The sequence below is a fragment of the Theropithecus gelada genome, chromosome 2 (genome assembly GCF_003255815.1).
Source record: "Theropithecus gelada isolate Dixy chromosome 2, Tgel_1.0, whole genome shotgun sequence".
Classification (NCBI taxonomy): domain Eukaryota; kingdom Metazoa; phylum Chordata; class Mammalia; order Primates; family Cercopithecidae; genus Theropithecus; species Theropithecus gelada.
Genome location: NC_037669.1, coordinates 115,303,044 through 115,322,178, shown reverse-complemented (window position 1 = coordinate 115,322,178; position 19,135 = coordinate 115,303,044). Strand labels below are relative to the sequence as shown.

At 33.3% G+C, this 19,135-nt stretch overlaps 1 protein-coding gene and 1 non-coding gene across 2 annotated transcripts in view; one reads left to right on the top strand and one right to left on the bottom strand.

The window, feature by feature from the left end:
• Nucleotides 1-19,135, top strand: part of NAALADL2 (N-acetylated alpha-linked acidic dipeptidase like 2) — a 971,471-nt gene that overhangs the window by 531,278 nt on the left and 421,058 nt on the right. The window lies entirely within an intron of this gene.
• LOC112619814 lies at nt 18,115-18,220 on the bottom strand. The gene has a single exon (XR_003118316.1). It is a non-coding gene; the product is annotated as a U6 spliceosomal RNA (small nuclear RNA).

Genomic DNA, 19,135 nt, shown 5'->3' with positions numbered 1-19,135 from the left:
TTATTTTTCATTTGTGATGAATGTAGGAGAAAAGTTAAGTAGCATAACCAAGGTCACATCTAGTATTTTATAGAGTCAGAAGTGGAAACAGATGTAGCTTACTTCAAAATATTTTGTACTATCTAACATAAACCCGAATTTACAAAAGGGAAACTGAACTAATGACAGAAGTTATAGATGATAATTTAAATAGGTAAACCAAATAATTGTTAACCAACATCCAACTTAAATATAAAAATGGCCTCCAAATTGGAAACTTTTGATTCTCTATAGGGTACTCTAAATTTTTAGGTAGGAATTTTTTTTCAGGGTTTCAACGATCAAGACAATGTAATTTACTCAATGTAAATTGTCAATTGCTCCTAGTTAATCATTATTTGGAAATTTGGGTCTAACAGACAGAAATAAAATTTCTAATTTGCTAATTTAAAAATATCATAATGGAAATACATTGCATATTTAAATTCTCATTTTTAATTCATTTATTTATTCAATAATTAATCAAATACCTGCTATTCTCTGTAAAAGGTTAATAAACATACAGAGATAAATATCACTTTATCGAAATTAAATTATTAATAAAATACTATATTTTATATAATATTTGACAATTCAAAGATAAAGTAATATTTTTATTTTTAATTGGCATCCAAGAAAAATTTTATGAGTATGATACAGAAAATATGTTGAAGTCCATTCATGTTTGAGAAGTATAGTGAATTACTTTTTATTACTTAATTCAATAAGATTGAGTGTTTTGTATTTGTGAAATAGAAGTGTTTTATTCTTACAAAGTTGAGCAGCCTTAACATCTGAACTTCTTAATATCTTAATTTCTGTGGTCTGGAGTATACCTTTTCCCTGATTTTAACATCTTTTCTCTTTCTTTACTAATTGTAGCTTTCAAAATTCTATTTTATGTAAACCATTTTTCAGTGATTACTCGCTCCTTTGTATTTTTGAGACACTTACTGACTAATAATTATTTTGTGTTTACATCTTACCACATATAAAGAAAAATCAGAGCATATTTGCAGGTGCTTATGCTGATGTGCTGGTGCCTTGACAGATCCTTTCCAGTGACATCTGTCCATCACTGAAGGCTTACTCTGTCATTAAAAGAAAGAAAAAAGTTAACTCTTATATTAGTCTGTTCTTGCCTTGCTATAAAGTAATACCTGAGACTGGGTAATTTGTAAAGAAAAGAGGTTCAACTGGCTAATGGTTCTGCAGGCTGTACAGGAAGCATGATGCTGGCATTGGCTCTGCTTCTGGGGAGGCCTCAGGAAACTTTCAATCATGGCGGAAGGTGAAGGGGAAGCAGGGACATCTTACATGGCCAGAGCAGGTGCCAGAGGTGGGGAGAGGGGCTACACACTTTTAAACAACCAGATCTCGTGAGAATTTCATCATGAGAACAGCTCTGGGGGACGGTGCTAAAACATTCATGAGAAACCACCCTCATGAGTCAATCACTTCACACCAGACCCCACCTCCAACACTAGGGATTAAAATTCAACATGACATTTCAGGGGGAAAACAGATCCAAACTATATCAGCTATTGTAAGGTTAATTTTTAAAACACCTTTATTCACATATCATAAAATTCACCATTTAAAAATGTATAATTGTGTTTTAGTATGTTCACATAGTTGTTCAACTGTCATCACTATCTAATTTTAGAATATCTTCTTTTTTCTTCTTCTTTTTTTAGAGTCCCACTCTGTTGTCCAGGCATGGTCTCAGCTCACTGCAACCTCTGCCTCCCAGGTTCAAGTGATTCTCATGCCTCAGCCTCCTGGGAAGCTAGGATTACAGGGATGCACCACCACGCCCAGCTAATTTTTTTGTATTTTTAGTAGAGACAGGGTTTTGCCACCTTGGCCAGGCTACTCTGGAACTCCTTGCCTCAAGCGATCTGCCTGCCTCAGCCTCACAAAGTGCTGGGACTACAGGTGTGAGCCACCATGTCCAGTCTAATTTAAAAATTTTCTTCACCCCAATAGGAAACTCCACACTTTTAAGGGTCCCTCTTTATTCTTCCTTCCTCCTAGTCCCTGGCAACCACTGATCTACTTTTTTTTGTATGGATTTATTTATTATGGGCATTTCATACAAGTTGCATAATATAATAGGTCATCTTTTGTGACTGTCTTCTTTTACTTAGCATAATATTTTCAATATTCATTAATGTAGTAGCATGCATTGGGACTTCATTCTTTTTGTGGCCAATAATTTTTATGGCCAAATAATTTTCCATTATGTAAATATCCCATATTTGATTTATCCCTTCCTTAATTAATAACATTTTGGTTTTTTCCACTTTCAGCTTTTATGACTAATGCTGATATGAACATTTGTTTACATGTTTTTCTGTGGATATATGTTTTTTATTTTCTTGTTTGCATGGAAACAAAACATAAACAATTTCTGTCTGCTAGATCCAAATTCTAATTGTTGGATCATATGGTAACAATTTTACATTTAAACTTTTGAAGAACTTTCAAAATGTTTTTCAAAGTGGCTGCACAATTATATGTTGCCACCAGCAATATATGAAGGTTCTGACTTCTCCACTTTCTTGACATTTACCTGTTATTATCTGTCCTTTGTATTATAGCCCTCTAGGGAGAGATAATGTAAGAAGTTATGGTTAATTATATACATATTCTCTTCACCTGGGGGGAACTCTAAGAAGATATACTTAAAAAAAAGATAAGAGGAATATACATTTGACAATAGCCTTCCAATATTTGTAGCTATCCAAAGATTTACACACTGGAGTTAAGGAATCACTAATACAAGTAAATCATCTTAGAATTAAAAATTATACTTTTATTAACTTATTCAAAAGATCCCATTTAAGTTAATATTTCAAATGTTTTGGATCCTTTTTTCTTTTTAATTTTTAATTATTATGGATACAAAATCACTGTATATATTTACAGGGTATATGTGATATTTTGATACAAGCATACAATGTGTAATGATCACGTAAGGGTAACTGGGATATCCATTACCTCAAGCATTTATCATTCCTTTCTGTTAGGAGCCTTTCATTACAGTCTCTTAGTTGTTTTGAAATACATGTTGTTATTGTTATTAACTATAGTCATCCCTATTGTGCTACCAAACATTAAATCTTATTCCTTTTATTTTATTTTATTAAGTAACAAATAATACTTTTATGTAACTATAGGGCACAATATGATGTTTAGGTATATCTATTTATTATGGCGTGATTAAATCAAGCTAATTAATATATCTCTCACTTCACATCCATATAATTTTTTTTGTGATGAGAACATTCAAAACCTACTCCTTAAGCAGTTTTGAAATATGCAATGCATTATTATTAACTACAGTTACCATGTGGTGCAATAGATCAGTGATACTTATTCCTCGAGTCTAAATAAAACTTTGAATTCTTTGACCAACATATCCCCTAGAGATATATAAATCTGTTTTGTTTTGCTTTTTGTTTTTTTTCATCTTTTTAATCTGTTTCTTGTCAATATGATTCATGGGCCCAGCTGGTGAACCTAAGAGAGTAGAAGGGGAAAAAAATGTTCTTCCTCTCCTACACTACAATTAAACCAGAGAAGTTCTTTTACTTAAGGTATTATGAAGGTGGTTGTAGCATTTGTTAAGAACTATGAAACCCTTACTCTTTAATGAACAGAGACAAATATAGTTTACTATGAGTTTATATGCAGCAAACTAGAAAAGATATGCAGTGGGCTCCACTATTCTCTAGTTCTTTCTCAGTAATCAACTGGTAATATTTTTTACCACTGCGACTAAGACAATAATTCTGGTTCTGACAGATTTTTATCATGTGGTTCATATAATTCTTGTTCCACACAACCCTGTTTTCATTAGAATGCTTGCTTCTTTCCTCAAGGCTCTTACAAGAAATTAGATATCTTATCATTTGCCTATTTATTTTGGTAATAACTGAGTAATGTTGAATCTCTCTTTTCTCCCCTGCCTTATTGATCTATTTCTGTATTTAGCCTCTCTCTGAGAACTTGTCTCTAGTGAAGAAATTTTCTCTGTGGGTTTACCAGCTGCATTATTTGTTTTACTATAATGGTAAATATTCCTATTGTCTGCATTCTCTTATTGACTATAATGATAATTTCTTTTTGGAATCTGAGTTGGGAAAAGGCTGGTATCCTAAACTCTCCTAGATTTCACTGATGACATAGATTTTGTATTCATTTGAGTACTTTTCTTGGAATGTTATATTGGAAAATTTGAAGAGTGCGCACAATTTGGAAAGAGGCATTGTTATCATTATATCCTCGGAATTGTCTGGACAAATAATACTTTTGGTTCTTTGATTTATTTAACTTTATCATTATAAATTAGGTTTTAGTTTCTTTGGTTCCTTGGATAGCAAGATAAAATAGTCATAAACTTTACGCTTCTATTTTGTATAAAAATAAACTCTTAAATGCATGCACTTCCTTTCAGATAAGAATTATCCATACTTCCATTGCTAAATTATAATTTCTCTTAAATTTATTTGTACAATAACATTTCATTATTATTACCAATTTTATTTCCAGAAATTATTACCATTTATTTATTAGCAATTTTTATTTTAATTATTTATTTTTATTTTATTTTACTTTATTTTTTATTTGTTTTATTTATTTATTACCAAATTTATTTCCAGAAATTATTTCATTGTTATTACCAATTTTATTTCCAGAAATTAAGAATAAGTCTGAAAGTAGAGAATGCAGTGTTTTTTTCACTATGTAGAATAAAATAAAATAATGAACTACTACTCTTGGGCCTTATTTAGGTCATGTTGAACAGACTTTGGCCAAGGACAGAGTCCTATGTCAACTGGGACCTCCCACCAACTCAACATCTATACATAATTAAGACACTTTGAGTGTGGTTATTTTTTAATGACCGTTTAGTATTCTGATTAACCTGAACATTCAAGCTTCAGGCACTTATTTCATCATCTAACTCATACATAAATAGAGCACATTTGTATAAATGAAGGCCCAATGCAGCAATTTCCATTCAAAGCATAAGGACAAGAAAATTATATACAGAAAAATGATACAACCTATTTTCATGAATGTCTCCCAATTCACCCCAATTTTCCTGGTAAATTTGGTTCTTGTTTAATCTACCCTGAAATTTAAAGGAAGCCTTCAATAATAGATTCCATTTTGAAATTGTTATTTTTGTCTTACCTTACTTTTAGTTTGTCTCATTTGCAATAATATGTAATCATATACATATTTATGTGCTGTAGGCAAGTGAAAGATGGCTTCCCTCTACCATTCTAGGTTCTTCGACTAGGCTACCAATTAAATTGACAGAAAAAAGGTTGAATAATGGGTAGAAATATACACTTACAAGAAATAAGACTTGGTGTTCAATAGATTAGCAGAGTGAATATAGTTAACATTAATCAATTGTACTTTTCAAAATATCTAGAAAAGAATAATTCAAGTATCTGTAGCATATAGAAAAGATAAATATTTCAGGTGATGGGTATCGCAGTTACCTTGATTTGACTATATGAATGTATCAAATTATCACATCTGCCTTAAAAATATGTACATCTAATATGTATCAATGAAAAACAAACAAAAGTTTTTAAATATAGAAACAAAAACAAATGAACAGAAGAAAAGTTATACAATTTTATTACATGCATGGGGGCATCACATACAACAAAAGTGAATACCCCAAAATCCAGCGACATCTAGAAGCTTATACATGCCCAGGGGAGAGGGGAGGGGAGATTTTGGCAACTTAGGGGAGAATAAAAGATTTTTGGAAAAGATAAATGGCCCCTCAGATAAATAGGTGATAGGCTGTGATAAAGTCTGTGTGAGCATAGGATGACCTCCCATCTCCTCTCCTGTTACAAGTTACTCTTTCTTGGTTGATGGGATTATCTGGGAAGGGATTCATGACAATTGAGGTTAAAACTCTAAAAAATTTCTTGATATCATCAAATATTTCTTTGCTTGACTGTTGGTTTGATAGACTTATACAAACAAGGTAGATTTACATATTGATTTTGATTGATAGATCATCATTTGTTTTTATTCTGTAGGTTCCCCTCCCATGTTGTCCTCCTCTGAGATTTATTTTCAAAGAAGCTGTTCATTTGTTTTGTAGAGTTTTTCACAGTGCAGTTGTTTCTGCTTCCATCCTAATGATATTATTTAAAATCTTTGCCTGACCTCTGTGTCCTCTGTAAAATAATTCTTAAATCCAGAGTCCTAATCTGTTTAGATTCAAATTTTTGACAAGAATACTTTATAGGTGTATTGTGTATTTCTGTCAAGAGGCATGTATCATCTTTTATTTTTCCATCTGCCTCTCTATTTATCTTATTAGAGTTGATTTTGGGAATTGCCTGGATTCATTACAGTAGTCCACCCTTATCCCCAGTATTGCTTTCTGCAGTTTCAGTATAGGTCAACGGCAGTCCAAAAAATATTAAATAAAAAATTCTGGAAATAAACTTCATAAATTTTAAATTGTCCATCATTCTGGGTAGAGTAATGAAATGTTGTGTTGTCCGTGCCTTCCAGCTCTGTTCTGCCTGGGATGTGGATCATATCTTTGTCCAGCACATCTTATGCTGCTTGTATGTTAGCCACTCAGTAGCCATCTTGTTATCAGATCAACTGTTGTGGTATCCTAGTGCTCGTGTTTAGGTCATCATTATTTTACTTAGTAATAGTCTCAAAGTGCAAGTTAAATGATGCTGACAATTTGGATATGCCAAAGAGAAGCCATAAAATGCTTCCTTAAAGTGAAAAGGTGAAAATTCTCCAATTAATAAAGAAAGAAAAAAACTTATGCTGAAGTTGTTAAGATCTATGGAAGGAATGAGTGTTATATCTGTCAAACTGTGAAGTGGGAAATTTTTTTTTTACTACTTTTGCTTTGCACTTCAAACCGCAAAAGTTACAGCCACAATATGAGATAAGCACTAAAAGTGGGAAGTACATTAGATTTATGGTTGGAAGACATGAAAAGAAGTGTGTTAAAACTGACTGCAGTCATGTTCAGTACTGTTTGCGGTTTCAGGCATCCACTGGGAGTCTTGGAATGCATTCCCTATGGCTAAAGAGAGATGACTGTATTTCATAAGAGTATTACAAAATTAAAGTGTTTTATTTCTATCATTCCTTATTCATGTATTAGCTAGAATACTTCTATAAAGAGAAAAATTATCCTGTGGTACAAATTTTGTAGGATAGTTAGGTTAAATGCTTGATTACTTCTCCTCTTGTATCCATTTTCAGATTGATACATTACTTCTCTAGCAACCTCCAAAGGTACCCAATGGATTTATCTTTATTGTCGTTATAAATTTCGGAACCATTTTATGTTCAAATATGTAAAAAATCATTCAAATTTAGTGATCTTAAGGTGAATCAAAATATTAAACCAAAACCATGTGTACAGTGGAAAAGTAATATAAAAGAATAAAACAAAAATACTAGAGAAAGATTTGTTGAATATACTAAAAGAGTGATTTGTGTTTAAAAACAGTCTTTCCTCAGTTTTTGGAATGCTAATAGTACTAAAAAATTGATAGCAAATAAAATAGAACAACAAAATTCCACTAATACATTTCTTTCTTAAAATCTACAATGTGTTTTATATTTAGTGTATGTAGGATCTTTTCCAAACACTACAACTAATCATAAAGAATATTCTCAACTCCATGAAGAAAGGATTGTTATTACCATTTTACATTTGAAGATACCTAACCTTCTTAGAAAGCTGTTAATAGTTAATATTATAGCTATTCCCTGTTTAACCTTCCTAAATTCCTTAGGGGGTTTATGAATGGCTCCAGGAGACCTACCATTCTCCTTAACTACCTGTGTGCATGTACATTTTTCTATAGGGACTTTCCATAGCTGTAACCAAATTTTGAAAATAAACTATGATCTCCTATCCTCCTAGAAAGTCAAGAACCAGTGCAATACCTGAGTTGATTAATAAGTGTGTGATGCAGACATTGAGAATTCAGAAGTCTGATCATTTTTTATGTGCACAAACATTATGAAGATCTATCTGATAGTAGAAGCACTAGCTAGCCATCTTACTTTAGATGTATACATTTTTCAATAAACATGATTTTCTATCTAAAAACTTATATAGAGTTTCAAATATATCTCCTGTCTTAGTTTAAATGTTTTCTGATGCCATGTAAGCCTTAGTATAAACATTGCTAGACATTATGTACTCTAGCTTTAAAATTTCAGTAGGTATACATTTGTCAATGCCATAGAATACAAGAATCAATGTTGAATGCAATTATATAGGAAATGCTTACAAATATTTCAGAGGATAAAGGTTGATAATGAAAACACAACCATCTAAATAAAATATAGATTGTAAATAACCACCACCTGTTTTAATGTACACGCTTGGCAAGAGTACTGAGAAGGAAACTCAGGCTGATTTCTCCCCCATCCCCAACAGTGAATTCCTTATTAAACACAGACTGCCAGTCCTTTTGTAACATAACTTTTCTATATTATTCATATAAATTTTGTTTCAGCAATATTATTGAAGTCATCTGAACTATTTTTTAGTGGATTGGTCATTTTTTTGATAGCTCTGTGTCCTTCATCCTAGACTCCACATCTAACTGTCAGAACCAAATCATAATATCAGTTACTCACTATCAATAGAATTTCAAAAATACAATCATCAATTTATGTATAGTTTTAATACTGTATTCTAAATACTGTATTTTAAGCACAAATTGTTCTTTTATAGAAAAAAAATGCTTTTGCCCTGATGGGTATTCTATTTTATTTCTGCTTAATGGTACTTTTTATCATCCTGTTCATTAGATAATCATCCTGGAACCATAAACACACTCAATAAAATGCTTCAGGGGACAGATTACCAATATTTCTAATTAAAGATACTGTTGACCATAAGCTAATTAGAGTAAGCAACATTTTAAGCATGGTACAGAAATTATAAAACTGTAAATTACTAAAATTAAAGGTAGTGTGTAGTTGGAATTTTATAAGGCTACATAAAGCAGTTTTACATTGAAGTAAAAATAATATAGGACTGGATTTTTTCCATTGGAATCTTATTGTTTTTAAATTCTCTAATTACTGGCAACGATGCCACCTGGCAGAATTTATATTTATATCCAAGAAGGAATAAACACTATATTCTACCTTCATCCACATTCTGTTTGTTTATTTATTTATTGTTAGTTCTGGCTTCATAAGTTAAGTGGTAAATTGAAATATTATCTTATTAACATAAGCACAGTTCAAACCTTCACTTAAATAATTGAAATGGAGATTTTTCTTCTGGCTTGAATTAATCTACTTTGTTTTATGATGGAGAGGTCATTGTTAATGCCCAGAGTGAGGAGAAACATTAGTAAATGAATGCTTTATCCTGTCTTTGCATTTGTGTAAACACGATAACTGTGAATAAATCTTTCCTATTTTACCCTGAAAATGCAGTTCTAGAATGCATTAAGCCTTAAGCTGGAAACTGAAAGGACTGAGACAAGTAAAGTCAACCCTTTGGAAAAGCAGAGGCTAGAAGAGGGGCAATCCTGGCTCCAGAAGTCAGGTCAAAGAGGAGGCTTTGCTTGTCAGGATCGTACTCTGTGACTTCAAACCGTGGCTCCAGGGCAGAGAACAGTGTTTCTTAGGAACACTAGAAGAATGTTTGTCTGAAGCTCAAGAAGTCAAAGACTAATTGAATTCTAAAGCAGAATGAAACCCTTAGGATTCCATGATAAACTCAGAACTATATGCAAAAAGCGGAACAGAAGTGGTTACAATAATTCTTAAGTAATTCTCAAGTTAGCGGGGACTAAGGAATAAGATTTATTGGCACCAGAATTATTTGTGCCAATATATACGCATGGGAAAAAATAGAACTTTTAATTCAAGATTTAAAAGTGTTCAGGTCATGCTGAAAAACATTTTACTCTACCTTCCACTCCCTGCCCCTCAAGGGAACCACTAAAAAACAAAAAATTGGGCTTAAATTCCGCAATCGTTTTACTGTTTTATATTTGGCACATTAGATATAAAGATTTCTTCAAAATTACTTCTGGCCATTCTATAGGAAATCAGTCCATTGCGAAAGAAGTGGTAGTAGATATTCAATACAACTAGCAAGCCAAACGTTTAAACTTTTAAAACAAGGAAATTGGTAAATTCAGGAAACTATTCTGGTGAAACTACTATGTACATAATTCACAAGGAAATGAAAACACTAGGATGCGGCCAGATGCTTGAAGCTTATATACCATCTTTAGGCTAAACAAGGGGAAAATGGTTTTGAGCTTCAGGATGAGGGAAGCAAGTTGGAAGAAGTGAAGGAGAGGAAGGTGTGGTAAATCAGGGGTTTTTTTTGTTGTTGCTTTTTGTTGTTGTTATGCAGCTATCAGTTGGGTGGTAAGAGTGGTCTCGAAGCGTAGCTTTCTTTCTGGTAAAAAGACATTTTTATAAATAGAAACTCCCTTTATAAATGTAAATTTCTTTTGCAAAAGAGGAAATGTATACTCTAGTTTAGGCAGTTAGCGGGCGCTAAAGAGCTTTTTCTATATTACTGGTCCTCAATTGCCTTTAGTCAAAATAATCTGTATGCCAAACAGACATATTTTGAAGTGGTATATTGTGGTACGCTTCAATCTGCACCTGTACTAAGTAGCACCTTTATCAGCAAAATTCTACTGTTCTGATTAGGCAACACCAGATAAATGTTACTCTTCCCACAATTATATCCCAATGAGGCCTATTTCTGTCAGGGTGTGTTTTGAGTTATATGAACCTTTTTGGAGCATCTGGTGCATGAGACTTATGGTGTGTAGTAGAATGATAAGGATTATTAGAGTATGTTTATGAATTTTCCTCACCAGTGTAGATAAACCTAAAAGAATACAGTGGTGTGTTCTCAGGTTCTCTGTTTGGCATGTCGAGATTCTCTTACGGAGAAACCTTTTCTCTTCTCTGTTACCACCTACCTCATGTTGGGATTATTTAGCTACATCTTTTCTTCCGTACTGGAAGACCACTAATGTACTTGCCACCCTTGAGTATGGGCTGGACTGGTGACTCCTTTCTAATCAGAATACATAAAAATTGTGGGACGTCACTTTCAATATTAGATTACAAAGAGACTGTAGCTTCCTTCTGTGGGCCCTCCCTTGACCTCTCGCTGTCTCACTCTGAGAAAAACCAGCTGTCATATTGTGAACTTCCCTTTGGAGAAGCTCATGTAGCAAGCTGAGAGAGGCCTCAAGCCAACCACCCAGTGGGGGAAGTAAGGCCCTCAGTCCAACAGTTTGCGAGAAACTGAACATTGACCGCAAACCATGAGTGAGCTTGGAAGTGAGTACTCTGAGTTAAGCCTCCAGAGGAGACCTCAGCTGAGGTAGAGGCTAAGTTATTGAATTCTTGACCTAAAGACACTGTAAAATAATAAGTATTTATTATTAAGCTGCTAAGTTTGCGAATGGGGGTGGAGACTCGTTATATGGCACTAGATAACTAAAGCACATACTAAGGCAGAATCTTCTTCTGAATCATTTCTTTATTCCCCAAATAACTGCATAGTCCCATGCTTTACTATGGATTACCTGGATCATACTAGATGCTCAATGAATATTTCTCAGATTACACTTTGAATAATAGCAAACAAAATCTATTAAATGCTAACAATGTGCTGAGCATTGTTCTAAGTGTTTCACATATATGTTTACTTCTAATCATTGCAACCTCCCTTTGAGGTAGGTTCAGTCATTCTCTCCATTTTACTAATGAAGAAATTGAAGTTTGGAGATATTAAGAAATGTTCTCAAAATCACGAAACAGGGTCCTATATTTGAACCCAAATAGTCTGGCTCCAAATTACATGCTTTCAGCCTTCATGCTTTTCTGCTTCTCTATGAATTGATGAATACTTGCTCAATGAAAGAATGAATCACCTAATCATTTATAACACTGAAACTTACATATTTAGCACTTACGTTGTGTCTTTTATTTTTCCTGGATGTGTAATGAACACTACTTAGAAATGTTAAAGCTGTGGTCTACAGATTATTTTTTTAAACACGCTATTTGTTTAAGAATATTTGACTACACATGAAGAATCAGAAATAGGTAATTTTAAAATAAAGAAAAATGCGTCTAAATTCAGAAGACAAATCTTACATTCTAGTGAAATAAAATTCTGGAAATATGAAATCATAGCTCTTCCTCCCTTTCTTCCTTTCTTTCCCTAAAGAACATCTATACCTTTCCAAATAAAATACCTACTTTTAGATGTAATTCTTGAAAGCATGAAATAAAATTTATTTCCCTCATGATTTTCTCAATTCTACTTGTCTAACATTGATTTTTTTCTATTTGTAACGCAGCACAACCCAATAGGATTTCCCATGGTTTCTTTCCTAAAACCGTGCACCTGCACCATCAATTATGCCAGGAAGAGCTAGCACAACTTTGGAATGAAAACCAATGACATGCTATGAAAATAGAGACAAGACAGCTTAGAAGATTGATTCTGAATTATAGAGCTGCTTCCTGATCTGCAACCACCCAAATTCTTACAGCTTGACAGCTGGTTAGTGAGCACAGAACAGACCACAGGCTTGCCTCATGACTTGAACGAGGGCAGTTTGCACAGTTTGTGGTGTAGTTACCACAGAAAAGACTACAAATCAAAATCTTTTAAACTAAAGCACTGGAATAGTTCTGTTTCCAAGTTTTTTCATCTTTAAAATGGGAATAAAGGTATTTAAAATTTTAGAGTTGTTTCAGGAATAAAGTCAAATCACATATTTGGAAAATGTATTAATATAATCGTCAGTTAATATACAAATGCAAAGTATTACCCTAATTATTATGATTATCTTTGAAATCATATTATTTTTAATTTTACTACTATGCAAAGTTATCTTTTCATAATTTTAAGTTATAATTTTCAATTTATGAAGAATTACAAGAATGGTGCAAAAATGCATATCCTTTACTTAGATTCGTCAATTGTTAACATGAAGTGAATCTATTTTATTAAATCATTTTGTGCTCACCCATGCACTCTCTCAGGCATACTTTCTCTCTGAATTATTTGAGAGTAAATTATCTCAATAACCTGAGGATAAATTAGAGACGTTAGTTTTTTATCCTACATACTTCAGAGTGTATTTCCTAAAAGAAAAGCCACTATTTACCTAACCACAGTTAAATAATCAAAATCAGAAAACTTAATATTGATATAATGCTCTTGTCCAACACACTATCCATACTCAAATTTTGAAAATTGTCCTAAAAATGTCTTTGGTAGCTATGTATTCAACCCAACCATTCCCCCTTTTTGGAGACGAATTTAAGCCTTTTAAAAATGCTTTTAGTCTTTCATGATCTTGACACCTTTTTAAGTACACAAGCTAATTTTTTTCTGTAGAATTTCCCTCATTTGTCTCATATGCACTGTGCCTTAATTTATATATTTGCATAGAAATGCATTAGGATAGAATTCCTAAGGCAATTTTGAAGAAGTCAAAGAAGCAGATAGCCAATATGCTCTTTGCTATTCCTGAGGAAAAAGAAAAGAAAAGGGGGGCATATTCCTTTGGATTTCCAAGAGATAAATTTTACTTTGGTTATCATTGAAAACTGTTAATATTTTTTACAAAAGCAAAAACAGACCAAATGAAATCAATGATGTTGAGGAGATGAAAAAAATGTTGGTTAGTGGGCACAAATATACAGTTAGATAGAAGGAATAAGTTGTAATGCTTGATAGCAGAGTTGGGGGACGATAGTTAACAACAATGTATTGTATATTTTAAAATAATTTGAAGGGAGAACTTCTACTTTAGGTGATCATATCCTGGAGGTGATGGATAACTTAAATATCCTGACATGATAATCTTACATTTTATTCCTGTAACAAAATATCACATAGCCTCATAAATATGTACAAATATCATGTGTCAATTTAAAAAACACTGCTGATTTTTTTTAAAAAAGAGATATATCACCTTGAAATTTGTTGTGTTTTATACAACATATTCATCAATTGCCATATTCAACAATTCATCAATTCATCAGATACTAGATTTAGACACAAATCTGTAAACTGATAATTGTGTTTTCTATGTTTTTGATAACCTCTAAACATAGATTGTACTACAGTAGTCTCCAATTATCTGCAGGGGATATGTTCCAAGACCCCAAGTGGATGACTGAAGCCACAGATAGTACTGAACCCCATTACAGTCAATCAGAACATGTTTCTATTCATGCTAATGCCTTTTCCAAATTTACTAAGCACTGATCATGTACTGTGACAGTAACTTTCCAACAGCAAAACTAACACAAATTTTTTCCCCCTCTCACAATTTGACAGACAATTCATTCTTACCTCCAATTTTAGCAATCTCAGCATGTGGTTTTTTTCTTTCTTTATTAAGTTGAGAACTTTCACCTTTTTATTTAAGGAAAACACTGCTTCTCTTTGGCGTTTCTCACAATTGCCAACATCACTACGTTCGTGCTTTGGAGCTATTACTAAGTAAAATAAAGATGACTTGAACACAAGCACAAGCATTAGGATACCAAGAGAGTTGACCTGATGACCGAGATGGCTACTAAGTGACTAACGGGCAGGTCCATAATGCATACAGCATGTATATGCTGGACAGGGAGATCATTCACATCCCAGGCAGGACGGTGGGGGACAGTGCAAGATTTCATTGCACTACTCATTACCCCACTCAGAAGAGTGTACAATTTGAAACTTATGAATTGTTTATTTTTTGAAATTTTCATTTAATATTTTCAGATTGCAGTTGATCATGGGTAACTGAATCTGAGGAAAACTAAATTATGGATAAGGGGATCCCACTGTTATTCATCTTTTCTATCATGCCTTGAAGATTTATTCATTCCCCAAAATATCATACTGTCAAAAAGGGCAGCCAGTTTCTCAGTAGCTATCCTTTAACAAATTGAAATAGACGAATGGAAAGGCAAGGTGATGTGCTAAGTATGTATTCCTTTATGAATTCCAAGATCCCAACAACAGTTCTGAATCCATAGGAAACTGACCCATCATTGTGAGTTAAAACTTCAAGATGACCACATGCCTGGAATGTTAATTCAGCAAAGATCAAGGCAGAGCTTCATTTGTCATTTTCATTTCATCTTGTTAAGTATTAATTGCTGGTTTCTGTATAATCTTTGCATACTCATGACAATAATGACAGCTAAATCCATCTCCGAAAAAGGCCACTGTTTTCAAATATAACTTGCTACAATAATAACAGCTGCCAGTCTCATGAGGAACTTTGCTGTATTATTTTATATTTTATGAGCAATGCAATGGTAGTGTGAACGAACCCTTGACCTCTGACTTCAGGAAATATATGAACTGCTTCTCTTCTAGTTCCTTTGTTACTTTGCATATTACCAAGCATTGGAACAAAGCAAGCATGGTTTTAATTTTCACCTGCCAAAACTGCTAAAATCAATCTTGCTGTATTCAATAAACAACTCACTGTGCATAGCTGGGTAAATTTTATTAGTTGATGAATACCAATGGAATCCTGCCATTAAATCATAAAATAAAACCCATATATGTGACAAATATCTCTCAGTCCTTGATCATCTTCCTAGGTAATCATATATGGTATGAAAGATGAATTTTCTTATGACCTTATGCGTACAGGACAAAATACAATAATGTTGTAAGTCATGAGCTTCATACAAAGTAGTTTGTTCTTAGTAAAGTGTTGGAAAATACTCCCAAGACTAGGAAGCCATCTTTCAGTACTGATTTGATCTAATAGTTAATCAAGGGTACTGTCTCTCGTGGGTCATTTATTCAGTGAACAAACTTTTATCAGATCCTATACTGTACAAGATATGATTCAAAGTTCTCGAAAGATAAAGATGGATTGAGACATATTACCACCTTTAGAGGACTAACGGTTTAATCAGGGAAGAAGCCACATAAGCAAATTATTAGCACAGAGTGACAAATGCAAATTATTATCAACATGCTGTCTGAGAAGCAGAACGTAACCCTTATTTGGGAAGAGATAATATGAAGTTTCATTTTCTTTATAAGTTTCTCCTCCTCCCCACTTTAGGTTAGAAACCCTTTCTCTGTACTTTCATGTGAATATGTGTATGTTTCTACCATGGTGTTTACTATACCATATTAAGGTTTGATCTCTTGCTAGCTGGATGACTGTGACAAGACAGACCTGTAAGTCAGTTTCTTCTTTTTTAAGTGAGGATAATTCATTCATTCATTATTGATCGAAACAATATTCTCTGCTACACATTTTTAAGTGTAATATATTTTTAATATTACTCTAGTTATAGGGCTAAAATGGGGATTAAATGAGTTAAATCAGGTAAAGCATTTAGCCCAGTATCTGGCACATGGTAAATTCTCAATAAATGCTGGCAACACATTTATTATTATGTTGCATAATTTTGTTTAATACTATATCTCTAGTGGTTTTTATCTTTTAACAGCATGGTCTAAATATGTGTTTAAAGTATTTGTATTTTTTTCTCCATATCATGAAAATCTTAAAAGTTAGAGGAGATTCAGATAAAGCTCAGGTAGATTAAGAGGTATATTTATTTTCAGAATTCAGTAGTACATATATTTAACAATTTAACTTGTGACCAACTTTCTTTTCCACCAGAGCCTAGCCCACTACCTGCTACACAGTAAGAGATAAAACATATTTGTCGTATTGATTTAACTTGACTTTATGAATTTCAGCCAGTTGTGACCTTAGTTGGAAGGTCAGCATCTTCAAGTTAGGAATGATTAAGCCATTCATTGAACAATTTCTGTTTCTCCTGATAAATGCTTCTCCCTCTGTCACCTGCAAGAATAGCTTCTTCTGGGAAGGAAGAAAAACCATGAAATTTGGTGTTTTCAAAAAACTGGATGAATGGAGTTCACCTTTTTACCCTCCAATAGGGAGTTAGGGCAGACTTTCATTTTGGAAGTTTTATAGTAAATTCTTTTATTTTAAAGATATTGGCTTAATTCAATCACTTTCTATATACTGAATTTTACCTCATAATGCCATTTGCAGAACTTTAATTTAGCAAGCATTTCAGAGTCTGATTTTTTATTCTTAGTGGATTCATATAACATAGGTATTACATCTTGCTACAAAATGCCAAGATTTTTAATATGATCAATATTTGATAAGTAATTAATGTTCAATACATTTATTACTGAGAGGTACATCACTAATCTTTTATTAACTTCTTTTCTTCTGGATAATACATCCACAGTATGAATTTCCACTGGGACCTACAGTTATTAGATCAGGTAGATTGAAGCACACCATAACCAAATGGATTTTTTTTTTCCTTGCATTAAGTCCCAAAGCAGCTGTCGTCATGAACTAGAGAAGCCAGAAATCTAGGTCTTAGGTTATACTTACTGACATGATTTGGCTGTGTCCCCAACCAAATCTCATCTTGAATTGTAGTTCCCATAATCCCACGTGTTGTTGGAGGGACATGGTGGGAAGTAATTCAATCATGAGGATGGTTATGTCCATGCTGTTCTTGTGACAGTGAGTGAGTTCTCACAAGAGCTGATGGTTTTATAAAGAGCTTCCCCCACCACCTTCACCCTGCACTTCTCCTCGCTGCTGCCATGTGAAGAAGGACATGTTTGCTTCCACTTCTGCCATTATTGTAAATTTCCTGAGGCTTCCCCAACCCTGCGGAACTGTGAGACAATTAAATCTCTTTTCTTTATAAATTACCCAGTCTCGGATATGTCTTTATTAGCAGTGTGAGAATGGACTAATACACTTGCTTACTGAACTTGAGACCTATTTTACATTTAAAAATATATATTATAATGCCTTGATACTTAATGGTATTTTCATATTACGGAGTCATTAAGAGTGTGAGTGCCACTACATGGAAAAAACAACAACAACAGCAACCATCTGTCTATATTGTCCACTTGAGAATTTAGTTTCAACCTCCTGTTAATGAGATGCTTTTATTGTCACAATTTTTTTTAGTTTTTATTATTTTATACATTTTTTTAAAAATATGAAATGCTTCACAAATTTGCATGTCATCCTTGCACAGAAGCCATGCTAATCTTCTCTGTATCATTTCAATTTAGTATATGTGCTACCAAAGTGAGCAATTCCCACCATTTCTAAACAGTTCTAAATTATTTCTTTTTTCTTTTTTTTTCTTTTTTTTTTTTGAGGTACCCAGGGGAGTGAAGTGGGGCACAGGTATAACAGAGGGATTTGCCTACAATCCATAGCCAAACATGGAGGGCACAATAAGGTCACAGCTTCATGGGGTGAATGTTTATTTCTGAGCCCATCGAATTCCCTGAGGGACAGGAAGGCTGAGCAGCGGTGACATCCAGTTATAATTATTTTACCTTGTTGAAAGCAGGTTCACTGAGCTGGGCAAGTCCCTTCTTATTCTCTAACAACAACATTAAAACATGAAGCAAGTGTGATTTCTGGATAGAAAGATTCTCCTGAGAATTCTGTGGATACATCATGTTTCATTTGTTGTAATATATGCACTTCAAGTTTCTGGGTCAAATGCACACATATCTTCATGTGGCTTATGTAAGTATCATGGAAAACAGTTTACAACTTACTGTTTACAGTTTCACAGCCCTTGAGAGAAGTGATGCATTAATTTTCTGGTAAGATTAGGGGCCTTTTTGCTTTATAGGGGAATTGGGCTGAGAGTTTCCCTAAACACCCAGGTTGTAATCCCTACCATGTTATTAACAACACAGTAAAACCAGTTTATCGTTTTAGTCTTATCTCTTCATTTACAAAATTGAAGTGTTGAACTGGATATTCTTTAAGGTATTGTGCCCCCAAAACAAACAAAAAAACAAATGAACAAACAAAACTATTACTTTTCTTGTTAAATATTTCAGTGAGAAAGTTTTTGTTCAATTGGAGTGAAAGGAAGTGTGTAACCCATCATGCTTGTTTAGCAGTGACATCGACAGAGCCAAGGATGATTTATTTGTGCATGCAAGTTAGATTTCCTGGTGATGGAACAAGAGAAAGACACTAATTAA